Source organism: Petaurus breviceps, unplaced genomic scaffold (assembly GCF_028583685.1).
Source record: "Petaurus breviceps papuanus isolate PSGF00001 unplaced genomic scaffold, PetGlider_PUasm1.0 89249, whole genome shotgun sequence".
NCBI lineage: Eukaryota > Metazoa > Chordata > Mammalia > Diprotodontia > Petauridae > Petaurus > Petaurus breviceps.
Genome location: NW_027187028.1, coordinates 1 through 7645, shown reverse-complemented (window position 1 = coordinate 7645; position 7645 = coordinate 1).

Genomic DNA, 7645 nt, shown 5'->3' with positions numbered 1-7645 from the left:
CACACACACACACACACACACACACACACACACACACACACACACACTGATTTGAACTTTGAACTTTAAAACACCCTTGCCAGCTAGGTGTTCCTATCATCTTGTTTTGATGCATGAGAATACTGAGTCAAAAGAGGTTCAGTGAATAGGTGATGGTCACAAATCTATTTAGTGTCTAAGGCTGGTATTAAATTCAGATCTTTCTGAATCCCTTTGCAGACCTCTAAGCTGTGTACCACCCAGCTGCCTATCTTGGGAGCTCATAAGGGCTGTCCCCACCCCCATAATAGATGAAAAGCAATCGTATGTCATTTTATTCATTTTCTGTATTCAGTGACTTATGGGTAAAGAGAAACGTGATAATTTAAGAAAAATGAATTATGAAATGTACTTAAAATATTATAAGCAACTTTTATTGCAATAATATTGAAGTCAACACATTGGGGATGAATCAATACTCAAGCCCTTACCTGTGAATCCCCGGAGAAAAATGAAAGGGGGATACCTGACATTTATCTTCAAAAACATGAAGCCAAACAAAACTTATTCCATAAGAGGAGGTGATCAAGTTAAGATCAATATTGATATCAGCATTTTTGGCAACAAATGGGAATCCATTCATATTTCAGAAATTGCAAATTTGAAATGATTTGATGTGAACTGATATTTTTTAATCCCTATGTTGCTGATACACACATGCAATGGATTTCAAGAAAAGGACAAAAATAAACCTAAGCCAAGCCTATTAAAAGATGGGGGGAGGGGGTGGCTAGGTGGTGCAGTGAATAGAGCACTGGCCCTGGAGTCAGGAGGACCTGAGTTCAAATCCAGCCTCAGACACTTAACACAAAAACTAGCCCGGTGACCTTGGGCAGGTCACTTAACCCCAAATGCCCTCCAAAAAGCAAAAAAAAATAAAAAAGATGGGGAAGGGAGTGTTAGAACACTGAATGTTAGAACTTTAAGAAACTTTAAAACAGAAAATGGCTAGAATGGGAGTTGCCATGGAGAAGAGACTGTGAGCTGGGAAGGCACTGAGAAGTAGGGATATCAGACAGAGGAGTGCTCTTACTACTTAGAAGGGGAGAAATGGGAGGGTCCTTAAGACCTGGGGTTGTCAGAGATGGAAGGACTCTCACAATACAGAAAATAGCTGACATTTATAATGGCCCTTAAGACCGTCAAAATCCTTGACAACTTTATCTCCTATTAGCCTTAAAAGAATTATGTGAATTATTTTGTCCCAGAATACTCATTTTATAAATTAAGAAACTGAGTAAAGAGAAGTTAAGTATATAACTCAGTATCACAACCCAGCTGGTTTTGAATTTATATACTTCTCAATTCCTTTACAGAGATCTAAGCCCAATTTCTTTTTTTTTTCTTTTTTAAAAATTAAATTATTTACTTTTAGTTTTCAACATTCACTTCCATGAGTTTTAAATTTTCTCCCCCTAGGTCCCCCTTCCTCCTCAAGACCCTATTAAACACATTTTTACATTAGTCATGTGTAATGGGAATGCAAATTTGGAAGATCTTCCCTGCCCCTAGGCTAAAGTGCACCTGAAGCCTGGGGTGGGAGGATTGTTTTTCAGTAGATACTTTTTGATTGGCCAGTGGGTCAATAAGGTTGTTATATTCTCTGAGCCAGGAGAAGGCTATATAAACCCTGATGTGTAGCTTTGTTTTGGGGGGCTCACTTTGAGAAGTGTTCTGTGATTTGATCTGTATTCTGGGAAGCCATTGTCCAGGGCCCCCCCGGCTTTGAAAAACTCAGATGTGGAAACCCAGATGTTGACTGGGTATGGATGTAATGGTTGGACAGTTTGGAAATCTGTCTACTTGATCTGTTTCTGTCTTGATAATTCTGCCTGTATGCTTTGAAGTTCAGGGTGCTGACCTTTTCCCCTGAACAAGGTAAACGATATATGTCTGACTGATTAAAGTAAGCTTGTTAACCCATTTTGAGTTGCTTTCCTTTATCAAAGCAGATCCAAGAACCTGTATGGGCAGCCACCCTGAGGACGCTTGGGGTGCTTGCCACTACATCATGTTGCATAGAAGAACTAAAATGAAAGGGAAAACATGAGAGAGGAAAAAAAAATAAAACAAAAAAGAAAACGGTCTGCTTCATTCTGCATTCTGACTCCATAGTTCTTTCTCTGGAATTTTCCATCATGTGTTCTTTGGAATTCTTTTAGGTCCTTGCATCGCTGAGAAGGGCTAAGTCTATCAAAACCAATCCTCACACACTGTGGCTGTTACTGTGGTCAAAGTTCTGGTTCTGTTCCCTTCACTCAGCATCAGTTCTTATAAGTCTTTCCCGGTTTCTCTAAAGTTTGGCTGTTCATCATTTCTTGTAGCACAATAGTATTCCATTACATTCATATACCACAACTTGTTTAGCCATTCCCCAATTGATGGGTATCCCCTCAATTTCCAGTTCTTGGACACTACAAAAAGAGCCGCTGTAAATATTTTTGTACATGTGGGTCCTTTCCACATTTTTATGATCACTTTGGAATACAGCCCTAGAAATGATATTGCTGGGTCAAAGAGTATAAGCATTTTTTATAACTCTTTAGTCATAATTTCCAAATTGCTATACAGAATGGTTGGATTAGCACACAGCTCCACCAACAATGAATTAGTATTCCAAAATTCCCACATCCTCTCCAACATTTGTCATTTTTTCTTTTTTGCCATGTTAGCCAATCTGATAGGTGTGGTACCTCAGAGTTGCTTTGATTTGCATCTCTAATCAATAGGGATTTAGAGCATTTTTTCCATATTACTATAGATAACTTTAATTTCTTCCTCTGAAAAGTGCCTGTTTATATCCTTTGACCGTTTACCAATTGGGGAATGACTTGTATTCTTGCAAATTTCACTCAGTTCTCTATGTACTTTAGAAATGAAGCCTTTATCAGACACACTGGTTGTAAAAAATCTTTCCCAATTTTCTGCTTAATCTTGGTTGCATTGGCTTTGTTTGTGCAAAATCTTTTCAATATATTATAATAAAAATTATCCATTTTGCATTTCATAATGTCCTCTATCTCTTGTTTGATCATAAATCCCTCATTCTCCATAAATCTGACCAATAAACTATTCTTTGCTCCCCTAATTTGTTTATAGTATCAGACTTTATACCTAGATCATGTATCCATTTGGACTTTATTCTGGTATACAGTGTCAGACTTTGGTCTATGCCCAGTTTCTGCCATATTTTTTCCAGTTTTCCTGGCATTTTTTGTCAAACAGCGAGTTCATATCCCAGAAATTGGGGACTTTGGTTTTATCCAACAGTAGATTGCTGTAATCATTGACTACTGTGTCTTGTGTACCTAACTTATTTCACTTATCTACCCTTCTATTTCTTAGCCAATGCCAAGTGGTTTTGATGATGACTGCTTTATAACACAATTTAAGATCTATTATGACTATGCCACCTTCCCTAGCATTTCTTTTCATATAATTCCCTTGATATTTTGGACCTTTTGTTCTTCCAGATGAATTTTGATATTATTTTTTCTAGGTTTAAAAAATAATTTTTGTAGTTTGATTGGTTTGACCCCATTTCTTTTTTTTTATTATTCTATTTTATTTTGTTTTTCTTTTCTTCTTTTTTTTTTATCATATTGACTAAGGGTCTATCAATTTTGTTTTTTTTTTTTCATAAAACCAGCTCTTGGTTTTATTCATTATTTCAATAATTTTCTTAATTTCAATTTTATTAAACGCTCCTTTGGTTTTCAATATTTCTAATTTAGTATTTAATTGGAGATTTTGAATTTGTTCTTTTTCTAGGTTTTTTAATTCCATGCCCAATTCGTTGAGCTTGCTTTTCTCTAATTTAATCATGTATGCACTCAGGGATATAAAATTTCCCCTAAGAACTGCCTTTAATATATCCCACAGATTTTGGTATGTTGTCTCATTGTTATCATTCTCTTGAATGAAATTACTGATTGTTTGTATAATTTCTTGTTTGACCCACTCATTCTTTAGGATTAAATTGTTTAATTTCCACTTAGTTTTTAGTGTGTCTTTCCCTGGCCCTTTATTGCATATAATTTTTTATTGCATCATGATCTAAGAAGGATGCATTTAATATTTCTGCCTTACTGAATAGAATTGTGAGGTTTTTATACCCTAGAATGTGATCAATTTTTGAGAATGTGCCATGAACCTCTGAGAAGAAAGTATATTCCTTTTTATCCCCATTCAGTTTTTTCCAGAGATCTATCATACCTATCCTCTCTAAAATCCTGTTCACCTCCTTAACTTCCTTCTTGTTTATTTTGAGGTTGGATTTATCAAGTTCAGAGAGGGGGGCATTAAGGTCTCCCACTACTATAGTTTTGCTATCTATTTCTTCCTCTAATTCCTTTACCTTCTTCTCTAGGAATTTGGATGCTACACCACTTGGTACATATATGTTAAGTAATTATATTGCTTCATTCTCGATGGTGCCTTTTAACGGGATATAGTTTCCTTCCTTACCTCTTTTAATTAGGTCAATTTTTGCTTTTGCTTTATCTGAGATAAGGATTGCTACCCCTGCTTTTTTGTACTTTAGCTGAGGCATGATATATTTTACTCCCACCTTTTACCTTTACCTTGTGTGTATCCCTCTGTTTCAGATGTGTTTCTTGTAAACAGCATATTGTAGGATTGTGATTTCTGTAATGTCACGCCAAGGAAAGGCAACTTCCCAAGGTTCAGAATACCAGCATAGGTGCTCTCCATTTTACTCAGTGACAAAGTAAGAACAGAGAAGATCAAAACATTATATCACTCAAAATACAGCATTTACTAAGTGTGATTAAATAATCTCCAAGTACTACCCCACCCCAGGACCTTCCATTCATTCAATCAATTACAAAGTCCCTGTTCTAAATACTACTCCACCCCTAGGCTGTACCTTCATTTAGTCCACCACAAAGCCCCTCTTCTCAAATGGAGATTAGTTTCCAATCTAAGTAAAGTACATTCATTTGCTCAACCATAGAACACAAAAAGGTCAAAAGTTCCCCACCCCTGGATCACAATTGAATCTACCCCAGAGTTACATCAAGTTTAAGCACAGCACTTAATACCCAAATGGAGGTCTTTTCTTCATCTTGACAAGAGGCAAGTTCTCAGCAATCTTAGTTCCTGGGGAGACAAGGCTTAGCAAGGCCACAAGATACATTGCCAGTCTCTTCATTAATTCATCCTCTGTCTGTAGAACAGTCCTAGAACCCCTGAAAACATTAGCAAAACCCTCTCCCAGGATTTCTGTAAACATACAACAAGAAAATCCTTCTTCAGGGCTTCTGAACCAACAGAAAGGTTCCCAGACCCCTGCAACAACAGCACTGTCCTTCACCAGTGGACAGTATTCACTTTCTGTCTGCAGGACAGTCTCAGGAGGTCTTAGCCAACAGCCAGGTTCCAGGACTTCTTCAACAAAAGGACTGTCTTTCACCAGTGGACAAATCTGGCAAAACAACATCAAAACAGACAGACAAAGTACCAGCAAAACAGCCATGTCTCCTCAGTCCTTGGTAGCTCAGGGGGCAGGTCTCAAAAGTCCAGGGCAATTCAAAGTGGCCCCCAGCAATTCTCTCAGTCTCTCTCTGCCTCCATGAGGTGCTGCTTCCAAAAAGTTCTTCTGCCTCTCTCTTGAGTCTCTCCAAATCTACGTCACCAGCTCCTCCCAGTTTGTGTCTCTCTTTTCAAGTCAACAAGTCCATCCCACAGGTGGGATTAACAAGCTCTGGGTTTTAACACAATCAATTTGAAAACCAAGCCACTACAGGGGAATCATTAATTGCCATTACTATCACAATTTCTAATCCATTCTGCTATCTGTCACCGTTTTATGGGAGAGTTCATTCCATTTACATTTACAGTTATGATTGTTATCTGTTTCTTTCCCTAAATCCTATTCCCGCCCCTGTTAATGTTCATATTTTCCCTCCCTTCTCCCTTCCCCCCCTTAATAGTTTTCCTATTGACCACCTCCTCCCTCAGTGTTCCCTTAGCACCCACCCTCCCTTTTCCTCCCCTTTCTCATTCTTCCCTCCCTACAAACCACTCCCACCCCCCTTTTTTAGCCCTTTCCCCCTCCTACTGTCTGTAGGATATTTTTATTCTTAATGAAGTATGTTATTTCTTCTTCGCACCAAGAGTGACATTTACAAATCTCATGGGAAGCTCCTCTCCCTCCCCTCTTTACCTCTAAAATGATACTTTTTGCGTTTCTTCTCCATAGAGTCCTATGCTTAACTAGTTGTTATTCCCTCCTTGTACCAGAACCAATGAGGGAAAAGCTCATATACTTCCCAACTCCCTCCCTTTTTTTCCTCTGCTATACAGTTTTTATGCCTCTATGTGTGGCATAATTTGCCCTTTTCCACTTCATTCATTCCCTTTCTTCCATTGCAGTCTCTTTGTAGCCCTTAATAAGATTTTTTTTAAATCGTCATTTTGTGTATTTTATACTCATACCCTCTACTTGTCTATAACCAGTTTGCTTTTATCAAATAGCAGGGTGTCTGTGTGTTTTCCTTGTTTACCTTTCTAAGTCACTGTTGCATCTCGTAATTGGAGATTGAATTTTCCATTGAGTTGTGGCTTTTTTATCAAGAAGGTCTGGAACTCTGTTATATCATTGAATGACCATCTCTTTGCCTGGAAGAATATGCACAGTCTCACTGGGTATGTGATCTTGGATGTAACCCGAGCTCTTTTGCCTTCCGGAAAATTGTATTCCACTGCCTCTGATTTTTCAGTGTAGAGGCAGCCAAATCCTGTGCAATCCTCACTGTGGCCCCTTGATATTGGAATTGTTTCTTTCTGGCAACTTGAAGTATTTTCTCTTTTATCTGGTAGTTTTGGAGTTTGGCCACAACATTTCGAGGACTTTTCAGTTTGGGATCTCTTTCAGCATGTGTCTGGTGGATTCTCTCAATTTATCTCAGGGCATTTTTCCTTAACGAGCTCTTGGAGAATATTGTCCAGGCTCATTTTTTCATCATAATTTTCTGGTAGACCTATGCTTCTCAGATTATCTCTCCTGGATCTGTTTTCCAGGTCAGTTATTTTTTCTTTGAGGTATTTTACCTCTTTTTCTAATTTTTCATTCTTGTTGTTTTGCTTGACTAATTCTTGGTACCTCATAGAGTTATTTGCTTCCATTTAGTTGATTCTAGTATTTAGCAAATCATTTTCCTTGATTAATTTTTGGAGCTCCTTTACATATCATGCACTTTTCTTTTTAGAGAGATGTTTTCCTCATTATAATGTTTTTTCTAATTCTGCTATTTTGGTTTTGAGATAATTATTCATTTTTTCTTCTATCTCTCTCATTTTGTTTTCAAAGTTCGTTTTGATCTCATCTAGGAGAGCCTTCTGTGCTTGGGACCCATTCCCTGTTGAAGTTTCAGCTGTTTGTGGAGTCCACATTGTCTCCGAGTTTGGTTCCTCCCTCTGAGGATAGTAGGACTCCAGAGTCTTTGCCTTTGTAGTCTGCTTTCTACCCATTTTGAGGCAGGGTCCTAGCCACACCCTTCCTCTAGGATCCCAAGCCTTTACTGTAGAGGGTTTTTGCCCTGGGGCAAGAGTTACTATATTTTCTTTTTTTTTTTTTTTTACT